Below are 15,752 nucleotides of genomic sequence, written 5' to 3'. Positions count from 1 at the left end.
CAATAGGGTTCATTCGCTCAGTCAGCAGGTGGCAGTATCCTCGTACACTGGGGAGTAAACTGCTATTAAACGAACAGAAGAAGAAGAAAACCCATGCACATGCGCGGTACGGATCGGGTAGACCCGATTTGTACGGTCCGACTTTGCACATGCGCAGTAAGGATCGGGGAGTCCCGATCCGTAACTATCTTTTTATTTTTCGTTTTTGTCTACATTGTACTGAAATGCTTCATTATTGCAAACATTTTAAGATATACTTATTATTCTTAACATCTTAACAGATACTCTGACCCATAACTATCGTAAAACGCTACGACCGGAAGTAGACATCTTTCGCGCATGCGGGGTACCGATCGGGTTTCCGGTACGGATCGGGTAGTGACAATACGGTTAGCGCCCAGTTAGCTCCTAGCATTTCTCAACAGCTCTGCCTCCTTTTCGACTATCGGGACATTTAAACAATGGATAATCCGTATACAAGCAAATTCATGCTTTTCTCCTCAACAGAGAGCGTCCCCCGACTGAACAACAGCGCCGTAAAATAAGAAGAATAGCGCCTAATTACAGACTTAATAATATTGACTTAGCAATGTGTCACGTGAAGATTCAGCAGCCAGATTAATTGTTTACTGACAATTAACAGTGATAGCCGACATCATCATCACTATTCCAGTCAATCCTCTCCACACAGACAAGCATAAACACACTCGACTATCACTAAATCAAATTTAACACACGTTTGCAATGACGCCAATTCAGTTCATAATAGGGTTCATTCGCTCGGTCAGCAGGTGGCAGTATCCTCGTACACTGGGGAGTAAACTGCCATTAAATGAACAGAAGAAGAAGAAAACATCTGCACATGCGCGGTACGGATCGGGTAGACCCGATTTGTACGGTCCGACTTTGCACATGTGCAGTAAGGATCGGGGAGTCCCGATCCGTAACTATCTTTTTATTTTTCGTTTTTGTCTACATTGTACTGAAAGGCTTCATTATTGCAAACATTTTAAGATTTACTCATTATTCTTAACATCTTAACAGATACTCTGACCCATAACTATCGTAAAACGCTACGACCGGAAGTAGACACCTTTCGCGCATGCGGGGTACCGATCGGGTTTCCGGTACGGATCGGGTAGCGACAGAGCCTAGCCCCCGGCTAGCTATCGAGCTAGTGGGTAACAGACGTCTCCGAAAACGTCTGAGCGCTTTTGAAGTTTACACAGCTACATTCTCGCCTGAAAATATGTTAAACGTTTATTTTGTGACCCAGAAAGAATAAAAAGAGTAATATTAAAACTAACTAGCTGCCGCCATTGTTGGAAACTGAGCTGGGCCGCGCTATGAATTCTGGGACACAGCTTCTTCTTCTTCGGGGTTTAGCGGCAGCTGGCATCCTTGTACATGCAGTGCTGCCATCTTCTGTTTCAGTCCGTTATTACACTCTTAAATCCTACTACTTATTCCTGCGTCTTTTGTGATCTTACAAAGCTTCAAACGACGTGTCGACTATTAAATCAGTCGTCGACTAATCGTGACTAGTCGACTAATCGTGACTAGTCGACTAATCGTGGCAGCCCTACTTTTAGCTAACTGGTTGTGCTTCTGTGTTTGTTAAAACTACTGGTCAATACCCTAGATGGCTGTAGTAAAGAGAAAGCATAAGCACAGCCTGTTAGGAATCAAAGTGAAACTTGTGGATTATGTGGTTCTGCCCAGTATTAAATGTACGTCAGACCTGAATCCCACTTTGGCCTCATCTTCATGAAAGTCACAGTGAATCAGTTTCATTTTCATTAGTCATAGTTTAATGTAGCTGCCATCACCAGTGTGTGAATGGGTGGATGACTGCATGTGTAAAGCGCTTTGGGGTCCTTAGGGACTAGTAAAGCGCTATACAAATACAGACCATTTACCATTTAACGTGTATCAGTTCCTGTTGAAAATGCTTTGGCTTTGTCATGCTGCACTGCTGGATCATTATTGAACTACCTGATTTGTTTCGATCGTACTGTCTATGTTTATATATCAGTGTCTGAAATTGTGATTCATTGATGACTGTTCAGCTTTATAAGGGAGGGAATTTAATCATCTCCTATGCCATGGTCAGTGACCAACTAATAAGCTCATCAGAAAAAGTTTCCTCATGGATCTTTTTAAGAAATAAATAGGACACATCCTTTGAACCACAGAGCAACACAACCCAGACGTCAAGGAGCCACAATACTGAAATTAATGCTTGGTCAGTGTTTGAATCAGCCAACCGCCTACTTAGTTAATGCAGTCGTTAATACAGAAGTAAAGCATACAAAACGTTGCGATAAGTATTTGATGATACAATCATGCAGGAACAAATACTTTGGCAAGGAAGATAAAAGATCCCTAAGAGCCAGAGTCTTAACAGAAATCCATCAATAGTTCAATTAATGGCCAATCAGCTGCTGACTCATTTAGAAAGCTTCCAGCCAAAGATGGGTGAGTGCTGTGTGTCTGTCTGTGTGTCTGTATGCATATGGACACATGCCCATGATGCAGTAATCAATTAGAAAAAGATCCACTTCATTCATCAACACAAGATGTGCTCACCATCCTGATAAATTAAACGTTTACATTGGGTCTAGAACTGATTATTTTTGCATTCTCATATAGCATTGACTTCCTTCTGGCACTCATAAGCAAATAAACCACTCTGAAACAGCTGGAACACAGAGATGCTAAATTTAAATGAATGTTTATCAGTTGTTAAAGTCTTGTGAACCAGAAACAACATTATCGTGGACAGTCTGCAATCGAGAACATCAGGCCATTAAACGAGCTAGCAGGACACCAGTGAGCACTAAGAAAAGGTTTGCTTTTAAATTTGCCTTGAGTAAAGTACACCGGGCTTTCTGATGAATGAGTAAACCCTGCAATTTTTCCCATCTCCAGAGGGTGTGCGGATTAAAACAAAGCTACCGTGGCATTGACACAAAGGACTGTACTGGATCATTTAACACAATTACACTCGTGACTGCACACAGAAACTCATTAAATCATTCATTTCGAAGTCAAGTATTGGCCACTAACGCTGTAGCACCAAAATGGAAATGAATGTTATAAGGCAACCACCTGTCAGACAAGATAATAGGTTGGGTGCTGCCTAAAACTAGGACGTGCTTTGCAAATTGACTTTTTAGTTCTAGAAATTAAACAGTGAAAACAAAGTCACGGAGGCCTATCGTCACAATAAATACAAAAATACATTCCCCCCCCCCACAGTTTTGGCCACATGTAGCTGCTGTTTTCCCAACCTAGAGAAATATCCTCCAAAACTGCCTTCCAAATGCTGGACACTTTAATATAGGGGTGTCGAACTCCAGGCCTCGAGGGTCGGTGTCCTGCAGGTTTTAGAGCTCACCCTGGGTCAACACACCTGAATCAAATGATTAGTTCATTACCAGGCCTCTGGAGAACTTCAAAACATGTTGAGGAGCTAATTTAGCCATTTAAATCAGCTGTGTTGGATCAAGGATGCATCTAAAACCTGCAGGACACCGGCCCTCGAGGCCTGGAGTTCGACACCTGTGCTTTAATAACTACAAAACTCCAACTGTTGATTTTTCAATTTCAGTTTCGACCAGCCGTCCATCCAGTTCCTAGCAGCTTATCCAATTCAGACTCATATGGAATCATGGCTAGAGCAGGGCGATATGACCAAAAATATTTATCACGATATACATTTGAAAATTTGCGATAACAATATAACTGTTGATATAATTGACACTAGACAAAATACTTTACAACTCCTAAAGTTTATTAGTGCAAAAAACCCCAAAAAACATCAATGTATTTTCACTTAAACAGGCAGCTTTTTTAAGTGCATTAAAGTTATATAAAAAATTAACAGTGTGGATGCAAATTCCTCGCTGACAGTTTAATGAAAAGGCATTTCCAGTGGAAATTGGCCAACATATCCTCAGCATAACCATGTATAATATCCACAAAACTTAAAACAGGTTATACACACACAATACGGTAATATTATGTTGGAGCACAGTACGTATCACTCCGCGAGGCTCCGCCTACGATAGCCGTAATGCTCCAACAATCCATCAAGCGGTGCGGCTTTGTAGCTTAGCAAAGTCGCACTAAAACATTTGACAGATTTTCGAGCGCCTTGTACATAAAATCGTTTCAAGGTCAGTAAACACAACCAGAGTTCATACATAAGGCACACGGGATTATAAGGGGCACTGTCGACTTTCAGAAAAATCAAAGGATTGATTTTAAGTGTGCCGTATTCTCCAAACAACACGGTAATAACGACGGCCCGCTAGCATGCTCTACCAAAAGTAGTGCTTTGTTGTGTATCTGACGGATGAAAGCTAAACCAGTTCCACACCACTGAAGTTGCAGCATTTTTACAAACCAGTTCTGGTTCATCCGTTTCATTTAACGATCCGCTTTCGCTCTTCTCATTCTGCGTCGCCGCCATGTGCGTGTGTAAACAAAGGCACTGCGCATGCGCGTTTTACCCATATTCTATCGCGATATTTCATTTTCCTATCGTTGCCCAACATTACACCGGTATTATTGTGAACTGTATGCTATAGCCCAGCCCTACTCATGGCCTTTTCCAGTTGTCATTAGGCAAAAAGCAAGTTACACCTTGAACTTGTCTCTAGTCCATCCAGGGCTAACACAGTGAGACAGACAACCATGCATGCTCACAACGACACCTATAGCCAATTTAGAATCACCAGTAAACACAACATGCAAGTCTGTGGACTGTGAGGGTAGATTAGAAACTGCCCACACAAACATGGGAAGAAAAGGCAAACTCCACATAGAAGGGCCTCAATCAGCTGGTGGGTTCAAACCAGGAATCTACACTGTATGCACAAGTGTGGTAACAGGATGGCATTGTTGCAACAACAGTTTATAAATTTGTCTTTTTCCCTACTAGATGCGTCACGATCAATAGCAAAGTCAAATCGTTTAAGAACCACCGCAACTCAGCTGCAAAGTGGCAGAAACATAAAGTTATAGAGCAGGGTCACCGAGCGCTGAGGCGCCTTGTGCACAGAAGTCACTGACTTAGTAAATGCATGAGAAATATACAGCGATGGCTGCAAGAATAGCCAGCTGTAACCAGTTGTTTATGTGCCCGGATCACATCGGAGTATATGAACTTGTCCATGTATACAGATACTAAACTGCAGTGTCACACAGGACAATGAAACAGTGTCTCAAAACCAAAATAGCTATCAGTGTTTAAACTTCAGGAAACCAAACAGAACAAAGCAGAGTAAAGTATTTGCAAACTAACAGAATGAGTGACAGGAAAGCTTGCTCAATTTTTCATGTTCATGCACCATTTAGAGGGCGCAAACTAGAGTTATGATTTTACATTTATATAAAAAGGGAGAAAGTTCTCTAACCCCATGTGTAAATATTAGAAAGGAAAAACTAATTTACTTTGGTGTTTGAGGTCAGTCTTCCTTTGATCATACCGATGCTTTATCTGAAACCCATACTAAGGGCAGCATCTGCTGTCTGACTCACTTCTTAAAAAGCTAACACGACCAACAGAGCCCGTCACTCGGGACCTTGAAGGCTTTAAAAATCGAGCCACTCCAAAGTTTTTCTCAAGCTGGAACCATCTCATTGCGGCAGCGAGCGCTGATCTATTATTACATGCTGCATTCCTTTCTGCCACTCTGAGCTCATCTGTATGGTAAACATGTGTGGAGGTCTGTGTGTGTGTTACATCAAAGCCTGTGATGCACTGCACCCTAACACACGCACAACTGCGATAGACAGACTGAAATGAGAGCACCCGTGTTATATCTTAAATTCTGCTAAAGAAAACAGAAATGCGCAGTGTAAGTGTAAGTGTAGCCTGCAGAATGATAGCATAGCCTGTAAACATGTCGGCAACAAATCCAGCTCACCGATGGACACCCAGTCAGTGTTACCCAGAATGCACATGGTTCTGATATGGACAATGAGAGAATGCGATTTGCTCTTTGTGGTGATCAGTAGGACCAAGGCCGCATTGTTTCTGAGCTGGATGCTATCCAATTGCTCCTTTGGAGAGCACATCACATACTTCACATAACCCCATTCATGGCGACAAATATGTTCAAAGTTGCAGTTCAGAACGGCTGATCTGATTTGCCAGATAGGCTTGTTCTATTGTCAAAGAAAGTGCCTTGTAAGCAGGATGGCTACTGACCCACAGTGTTGACCCTCTGAGAGAGAAACTGGGCTCCGGTAAAAAACAACTCGGCTACTGTCAGAGGGCCCGAGAGATAACTTTTCCTCTCCCTCAACAACATGCTCTCCCATGATGCTGCCAATTAACTCTGTTATGAATCAATCTGCCTGAAATACATCTGTTACTTATAACGAGTGCAACATCGTACTCTTCCGTGGGAACTATAAAAGACTTTAAACTCTCGGAGAGTTTCTACAGTTGCTCCAAGTTGATTACAGTTTCCACAAGCAGCTATCTGGGACATGCTGTACCACATCAGTCCCACTGCTGCGTTTCCACATGCAGACTGGCTCATCAGCAGCACCTGAAATAGCGGCTAAGGCCTGGGGAGGGACTATAAAGGAGCGTGCCCAACCTTACCATCTGCTTCAGATCTAGGGTTATGGGAGAGGGGGAGTTGTCCGTGCCTTTTCTAGAGGCTGGATACAAGACAGGATAAATAGCATCAAACGTAATTACAAAATTGCTGATCAGCTTTTAATAGAGAACAGGTTTTTAATTATAACTGGAATGGGATCACGTTCTAGAAAAACTCGCCTATGTCACTTATTCTCTCACATTTGAATCCTACAAAGGCGTGCTGCTATATTTAACTGTAGCAGTGCTATCGTTCATGTTGCTGCTGTCTTGATAAACACACACCAAGACACAAAAGCAGTTCTATCCAAGCGATTAGATCCATAAAAGATCTAAACCACATCTTGCTTGTCCAGATACTCATTTACATTACTGCCTATGAAGAAGGCCCTGCTGTTATATATTAATGTGCCAGAAAAACAGAAAATCTTTGATGTGAAAAAGCAACTCGAACCATGTGATAGGGGCATGTTGAAATTAGATATTACAAAGGGAGATGAAAAGTTGGGATCGTGGACATATGCGGGTAGTTTTTTAGCGCAGGCGTGCAACAAGAATGCAAAGCAAAAAATAAAATAAATAATTACTATAGTTGTAGCTACCTAACTGTTACCTTCTCTCACTCACAGTACTCATGCACAGTGAATCTTCACCAACACTGCTGTTGGAAAATCAAACCCACACTCAGGGTGTGGGTGACCCACCGGTCACTTGATCCACGTTAGAGTCTTTAGAAGTTTTCCAAATGGGAGAGATTTCCACATTTTACATCATTTCTCATCAGGACAGCATTAGATACAGTGCACCTAAAAAACCCTGTCAGTCACTATATCTGCTGAGGTCATGTAGTAACTTGAGAATCGACTCCATTAGCCTGGGGAAACCACTAAAATTCATAGTTTGCTTGGTATGCCTGACCAGCCCTTCTGTCCTACATCTGGACATACAGCTGGAATATGTTACTGTGTTATCTCAGATTACATCACTACCCAGACTGCATTACTAATATGTAAGCCTTCTCTAGTTGTATCATATATCATTTGTCTCTGATAAAATAAAAATAAAAATAATCAAAGGGCAGCCGAGCAGTTTTTTTTGAATGAAATAAAGCGCGAGGGACACAGCTTTAACTTGAGGAGTAGTCAGGTTGGTCTTAAGTCAGAGGGACTTGCCAAAGAGGCTGAATGGATTCCCTCCGCTTACTTAAAGCACAGCCAAATTACACATAACACACTGGCAGCTCTGCTAAAGGGTTTTATCTCAAAATATTGTAGAGCTGGCAACAAGGTCCACATTACAACATCTGACTGACATGTTAACATCTTCCAAAACCGCGGAGAGGCTTCCAGTGCAAGTACTGTAGGCTACTGTGATCCAGAGAACGGCTGCTAAATTAGAATGAAAGAGAGCCTATAATTCTCCGATTCTTTCAAACACTCAGATCAAAACTAGATCTTTTGACATATTCTGTGATTGAGCAGGAACTGTCTTCAACTCACCAGAGGTACATTTTAAAGAAGCTTCTTCCTTTTTCACAGTGGCAGCAGTGACCAACAAACCAGCTACTTGTCTTGATAACTCCTACCCACACACTCACCCACACGCACATAGAAACAGGAAATGCAGTAGTAACCGTGCTGTGAATTCTTGTGTTTCCTCTTGGGTCTAGGATTATTGTGAGCAGCAGACTCAAAGAGTTCAGGTTCCTTCCTGCACTCTAGTTTTTCACAGTCTGGCTCAGAAACTGCTCAGTCATGGTGGATAACTGTGCACTGTTCAACCAAAACACACTCTAGCGGTTAAAAACCAATCTTAAGCTAGAAGATTCTAACTGCAGAAACAAAGGCTTCAATCTACGTCAAGTCCGTTCAACAAGGTAATATTTAAAATGTATAATTTCAATAACAGAAATCTAATAATCTATGCTAATTAGATTCAGCTTAGCTAAGTGGCTCATAAGTCAAAAGGCACCGTTGCTAAGGCAACACCATGACACACCAGAGGCTTACAGCAGACAGGCGTGAGATCAATCACTTTACGGTGGCCTTCGAGGACCATCATTATGATCCAAATAAAATAAGAGCGCAAGGAGCCGAACGCTGGATGAAGTGAGCCCGTTTTAAAGCCTGAGCTGTTTGTTCAGCTGCTGTTTAACATCTAGACACACTGTTTGATCTGGATACCAGTCTGGTGTGTTGGTGCGTCAGACGAAAGTGTGGTGTTTCGAGAATGCTTTGTTTAACAATGGACTGCAATGGCAAGCCAGAGTGACAACAAAAGCTTCAAATAATCATGGGAAAATATGACATCACCAGTATAGAATAATCTAACTCTGTGAGGAATAAAGTAGGCTAAATTGAGGCTACGTCCACACGTACCGGGGTATTTTTGAAAACGCAGATTTTTCTATGCGTTTGCACCTTTTGTCAATTTATATGTGGACGACAAAAACAGAGAAAACGCAGCGTCAAAGGTGTGCGCCTTTTTTGACATCACACTGTGCGCCACGTTATTGTTTCGGTGAAATTAATTTCTACAATACTATTACTGTTAATTGTACTCTCTGCAGTGTTTAAATGCTTACATACACACACAGTTACTGTCCCTCCACACATACGACTCGGTTCTGCTTCTATGCCCCAGCTTTGTTTACTTTTTCCCACCGAGGCTTCTAGACTTCTGATTGGCCAACATTTCTACACGGATAGCAATATAGCGCCACCTGCTGCTTTGGCATGTTCCTAGCAGCGTTTTCCTTCATTTCTGCCTTTACGTGTGGACGGGATTATTTTTTAAAACGAAAACGGAAAATCTCCGTTTTCAAAAATACCCGTGTACGTGTGGACATAGCCTGAGAGCTCTTCCAACATCTAGCATGACCAAAGCCTGATATGACTGCCACCATAAACAGGCCTACTGTTAAGTCTAGAGGTAACATGTGAAGAAAAACTCGTATCAAGTCATGGTACCATAATTTAAAAAAGGCTCTTTTTTCTTTCTTTATAGTTCAAATGTCTACCCTCTCTTACCCAAATGCCCATTTCATAACATCTGGCAGAGCCCGTTATATGTCCAAACATCTGACTTGTCACCTTCTGGATGTGAAACTTGCCTTAGTGTCGACTTTTAAATCTCTTTGTAAACTATGTTTTATCATAAAACTTTATTCTTAACTAAATATAGTTATTCCAATTTATTAAACATATTTTATGGTATCTGAAGTTGTGCTTCTTATTAATCTTCAAGATGATTTTTACTAATAACTCTTGTTATGTCTGTCTACTATAGCTATGTTAAATAAAATTGCAGGGTGCCACTAACTACCCAGCTCTCTGGAGCCAGTGGCACAATTAAAAAGAAAATGATTATAGTTTAACTTAGTCTGGAAAATGTGTGCAAAGTTATTTGACTGACATAAGACATAGACCTCTATACTGCAGAAGCTATTTGAAAGGCATTTTCTTTTATACCACCGAAGTCCTTTGTCCACCTGCTGTGGATCAGAGCACACTGCACTCTGCAAAGAGGCAAACGACAAACTTTTCAGAGGCACCTTTCAAGTCCGTGGGGGGGGAGGGAGATAACTATCTGATATTCAAAACTTCTCTGTGCTGTATGCCAAACCCAAGTTCCCACTGACACATGCTTTGACATGAAATGTTAAACTAAAGCAAGAAAGTAGACAAGTAAGAAAATAAGGATGGTGTGGCTTAACGTCAGAAAAATAAGAATCTGTAAGGAAAACAATCTCTTTCAGTACGATGGCATGACCTCGCTACTCTTCTCATTTATCTGTTAATTACCCAGCTGCTCACTGCTGCCCTAAAGGAACCGGTGTGGGCTCTTTTGTGTCAAACAATGAAGTATGTAAATATTCTGTACATACTGAAAAAAGCTCATTTTAATTCAAAAGGAATACTGCGCTGAACACCAAATTTCTATATGTCTAAAGTTTGAACTTTTTACCTTTTGCCAAGATAAAAAAAAAAAAAAATCCAACTCCTCACCTTGCATCTGGCACGTCTTAGTGCCTTTGTCTGGACATATCAGTGGAGGTAGAGCTAAAGGGGCTAAAGCTCATATGTCAACGCAAACAGTCATTTTTAACAAAGCTGCCCTTGGGGGGGGGGGAAGAAAAAAAACTTGACTGGGCATGTCTACAAGTCTTACAGTTGGGATGTTTGTTTGGGGTAACAATAGTATGGAAATAGTGCGGTTAGACAGCTGAAGAGGGTGCAGCATGAGAAACATCTGGAACGGATGCGCACAAGCTTTCATCTGCTGGAGTATTTACTCTAAATCACAGTAAACAAATGGAAACTGTAGCACGCTGGTAAAGACTTTAATGACACAATGTCTGTAAGATGAACCTAAAGAATGGCAGGGCAGTTATGTGGCCTGCAGTGTTGAAGGAGGGATTGTTTTTTAGGAGATTTCCCTCTCTTGGGCCTCAAGGAGGTGGGAAAGGAAGAGAAAAGGAGAGTAGGGATTTGTACCTGTGTGGGCTTTGGACAATTACACTGCAGGTATAGAGACGAAGCTACAGAGAGATTTTCAGTGGGAGAGATGACTCACTGAAGACATTGAATGTAATAAATGAATTACTAATTTGTAAAAGTAAATTTTGCTCACGTTGTATGTATCATCAACTAAAACTTTCATCCTTTGATCAGTAAAATGTTACATAGGTGCAGTGTTGGGGAGTAACGGAATACATCTACCGCCGTTACGTATTTAAAATACAAAATATGAGTAACTGTATTCCGTTACAGTTACCGTTTAAAAAGGTGGTATTTAGAATACAGTTACTTTGTTGAAATAAATGGATTACACGGCGGTACTTCCCTGTTTCATATTGTGGCGGGTCAGGCCTGTTTGGGTTTTGTTTGACAGCTACGTTCTGTTGTTCCAGGCGGCAGCGTTACGGTTGCCATGGTTACAGGGTGACGCTCTTGCTCTGCATGTTTCCTGGGTGAGAGAGCGCCTGTTGTTGTTGTTGTTGTGCTAAGCTAATAGGCAGAATGCTACAGGTATAGCTCTAAAGAATGTAGCATCATGGGCAGTGTAGTCCGTGCTGCAGGGAGAATGGACTGCCATACACGTTATGTGTCTGTGAGCGAGGGAGGGAGAAAAAGGAAAAGTACGAGCTGTCATCGAGCAGAAACGGGAGCTGGAAGCATGTAAATATAATAATAACCACTGCAGCCAAGAAGAGAGCCTGACGAGCCCAGTTGTAAGTAAGCTATTAAGACTCGACTGTACACCGTGTTCGTGTTTTCCTCCAAAAACAATAAGTTCCGTTGGAGCAGCCTTTCAACGCCTCTCTCTGTCTCTCGCAAGCAAAGTGACCCAGACAACAAAGTAAAGCTAGTTTTCAGCTACGAGCCCGACACAGAACCCACCGTATTAGTCAGAGGTCCCTTTACTACGTTACTCTCATTGAGTAACGTAAAGGAATACGTTACAGAATACATTTTAGGGCATGTATTCTGTAATGGAATACATTTTAAAAGTAACCTTCCCAACACTGCATAGGTGGCATTTTAGTTTCTAACATTATCACCAACGTTACTGTCGACCTTTAAGCGGACCTTCCTCGATTGCATGAATGTTTGTCTTAACACTATCAACCTGTTCGCCTGCCTCCGTTGCCCGTCCATCTGCTTTTTCGTAGTTTGTTTTGTTTCAGATGATTTACATAGCTGGCTTCCAAAGCCATCTGTCCTCCTGTGTTTCTTTCTGTCCAGCTGTCTATTCACCCGCTGTGTTTGTACATCTGCCTTCCTTCACAGATTGTGCGACCCAATTTAAAGACCTGTTCTTTTGAGATACTGTTTTTGCTATTTGCAGGCTTCAGAAATGGACAGGGACACCAGAGCTGACAACACAGTCAGGACACTTTGGTTTATGGGGCAGAAGAGGAGATGACTGTGCACAGCAACAGCTAAGGTTACATTGATCAGGCAATATAGCGACCTTTAAGAAGGGGAATGCTGGGAAGCAAAAAGCTTGAGAAAACAAAAACAAAACACAGACTGCATGGAAAGATTAGATCAGTCCCAGTTGAGATCTCTCTTAAATGCTTTTGGCCCCACTTGTTGCAAGCTACATCCTCATAAACACCTGCTTCTGTGCAGATTCTGTTTCCCTTTCAGAAATCTTTCAAAAAAATATCCTGAAATTAAACTAAAAACCAAGAGAAGGAAACAGCCATTCCTTCATCGTTTGTACAGTACACACTGCAAAGCAAAGAAAAATGATCTTCCCCTGCTCGGTTTCCCATCTGCCCTTCCTCCTTCCCTCCCCTTGCTCTACCACAAAAAACAGCACCTTGCAGGATGTGCGGTTTCTGGGCCTTTGATAGGGTTAAGCCGGCAGTGGAACTGGAGGGGCCGAGGAGGAACAACCCTCCTATTCAAGACTAGGCCTGTAATTTCATCGGGAAGGACATGTGCTGCAAGCCTACTGGTGAGACGGAGGGAATAAAAGAAACTGAGAAGGGAAGCAACCGTGGTATAAGGCCAGTAAAATAAAAATACTGCAAAGGGGGCAGAGGGCTTAGCAAGCTCTTAAACATTAAAGGGGAAAAAGGTATGCTATTGTTATAGTGCAAATCAGAAATTCTTGTCATGATGTTTTTGAGCTGATTTAATAGTTTTCTTTATAATGTATTATGAGAATCCAGAGGAGAGTACAAATAAGACTGCTCCACAACACACAAAAAAGACAAATAACAAAAGTAATATAAATTTTGCATGTTGCTGTAAATACAAACCAGCACCTCTTCTCTTCCTGCAGTTTAGCTTCGGTGAACCTGACGCTCTACCACTAGCTAGTCTGTACTGTAAAACAAATTGCACATATCTGTTGCCATATTTTTAATTTACCTGAAAATGAGTGAGTAGGCTTTTTGTCTTCCTAATGCTCATCTTGTCTGCTTTGAAATAAATTGGTGTTTAATATCCCCATGCTTACTTTATTCATTTCATTTAAAAACAAACAAACCCTGAAAAGACAGATCCCCTGACTGATACTTTTGGAGGTAGAGCTGCACGATTAATCGTTAGAAAATCGCGATCTCAATTCATACTTATGTGCGATCTCGTTTCCAAATGACAACGATTTAAAAAAAAAAAAAAAAAAAAAAAAAAAAAGATGACAACGATTGTACCGCATTTTGATTACGGGACGTAATCTGCATGAAAACAAGCGTTCACTCTTCCTGCTCAACAAATGACAAGGGCGGAGCCTTATACCACGTGATACAGAAGCTGGCTGCTAAAATTAGCAGGGAAAAAACAACGGAGAACACGTCAGGGATGACGACCGTCCCGGTCAACCACCCAAACATCAATAACGGGAACCTTATACAGCGCTTCCCTATACCCGTCGAACTCCCGCAGGCACAAAGAAATTACGGAGGCTATTACTTATCACCTGACCAAAGATATGGCTCCATCAACACTGCAAAACGAGGGATTTAGGAAAATGATCAACACCCTAGACCAGGGGTCTGCAACCTTTAACTCCCAAAGAGCCACTTGGACCCGGTTTCCACGCAAAAGAAAACACTGGGAGCCGCAAATACTTTTTGAAATCTAAAATGAAGATAACACTGTATATAGTGTTTTTTTGTTTGTTTGTTTTTTACCTTTATGCTTTGTGTGAACAACTAAATTAAGTAAGTAAAGTTTATTTATTAAGTTTATTTTGGAGCCTTGACCTGACTTTTAAAAAGTAATTGGAAAAAAAACCACTATTCCGTTAGAAAAAAAAATAGATATTTGCAAAATTCTGCCTAAATATGTATTTTACCTGGTTAATGTGTGTGGCGGGGCGTGGTCTGCAGCGCGAATCGGGGCTTTCATCTTTACGCAGGACTGTAAGCTGTCCTCTGTGAGGCGTGAGCGGTGTTTGTTTTTAACATAGTTCACAGTGGAGCTGCTGACATAATGTGGATCCGAAGATCCATAACTGGCCAACCTGGGGTCGAAAGTCTCGATAAATGCACGGCGTTTCGGCGGGTATACTGGCTTCCGCGAGTGTGACGCTTATTTTGAGCGATGAAAAAATAATAGAATATAATTTTATTTTTATATTTCAAAATCATAATTTTCCAATTTATAACTACAAGTTAAAAAAAGAACTAAACACAAATAAAATACACTTCAGCTAAATACTTCTAATTTATTTTCCCAAACCACGCAGAGCCGCAGGTTGCCGACCCCTGCCCTAGACAAACGCTACACAGTGCCGTCCCGCAACTATTTTTCTATTGCTGCACTACCTGCTCTATACACGCAGTGTCGAGCAACGGTGGAGACGGAATTTCAAGCAGTACAACATTTTGCGCGCAATGACAAAATGTAAGACATTTGTTGTTTTTATGTTTATTTATTGTTTTTATGTTCGGTCTCAACTGTGCAGTTAATAAGCGCAATAAATATTTATACTGGAAAAGAAAATCGTGAGAGAATCGTGATCTCAATTCTAAGCAAAAAGATCGTGATTCTCATTTTATGCAAAATCGTGCAGCCCTATTTGGAGGTATAATGGGCTTGATTTCCTATTCAGATCTTCATGGGTTAAAGTTTGGAAAAGAAAAATAGTTTCAAGGTCAAAGACAATGGATAACATGCTTTATCTGCAAATGAGCAGCTGGCTTAGAAAAAGCACAAGTAAAAGTTTGTACATGCGCACACACACACAAACACATACAGACACACACCATGAAGAAACACACATGTCCATTCAGGCTTTTCTAAAAATACTATTACAAACCCCTCTGTGTCTACACACAGGCAGTATTGATTACTAGGGTAATGCCTTTAAATTAGACTCTAAGTAGCACAGAGCTTCCTTGTGTGCTAACCTTGTGAGTGTCAATAGGGATCTATGAATGTTTTTGTAGTGATGTGCTCTGTGTCTATGTGCCATTTGTCTGCATCTTTCATCTTTTCAGTCGTTCCGTGTGATCAAACGAGAGGCTGTTTGGTTGAAAAGCATGTGCAGGGCATGACTGAAGCTTTATAGAAGGATATTGTTAGTATACTGTATATGAATACATTTAATTCAATTTTATTTATATAGCGCCAAATCACAACAAAAGTCGTCTCAAGGCGCTTCATAGATA

At 41.3% G+C, this 15,752-nt stretch overlaps 1 protein-coding gene across 3 annotated transcripts in view; it reads right to left on the bottom strand.

Moving 5' to 3' along the window:
- Nucleotides 1-15,752, bottom strand: part of srgap1a (SLIT-ROBO Rho GTPase activating protein 1a) — a 101,888-nt gene that overhangs the window by 70,313 nt on the left and 15,823 nt on the right. Inside the window, exon 1 of one of the 3 annotated variants that reach the window (XM_085167841.1) lies at nucleotides 8,119-11,272. The exons of the other annotated variants lie outside the window; for them this stretch is intronic. The gene's annotated coding sequence lies outside the window, so the exon portion shown is untranslated. Of the gene's footprint in view, nucleotides 1-8,118; nucleotides 11,273-15,752 lie in introns of those variants that run through there. 3 annotated transcript variants of the gene reach the window in all.

The sequence above is a fragment of the Neolamprologus multifasciatus genome, chromosome 7 (genome assembly GCF_963576455.1).
Source record: "Neolamprologus multifasciatus chromosome 7, fNeoMul1.2, whole genome shotgun sequence".
Classification (NCBI taxonomy): domain Eukaryota; kingdom Metazoa; phylum Chordata; class Actinopteri; order Cichliformes; family Cichlidae; genus Neolamprologus; species Neolamprologus multifasciatus.
This window is presented reverse-complemented; position numbering and strand designations above follow the sequence as displayed.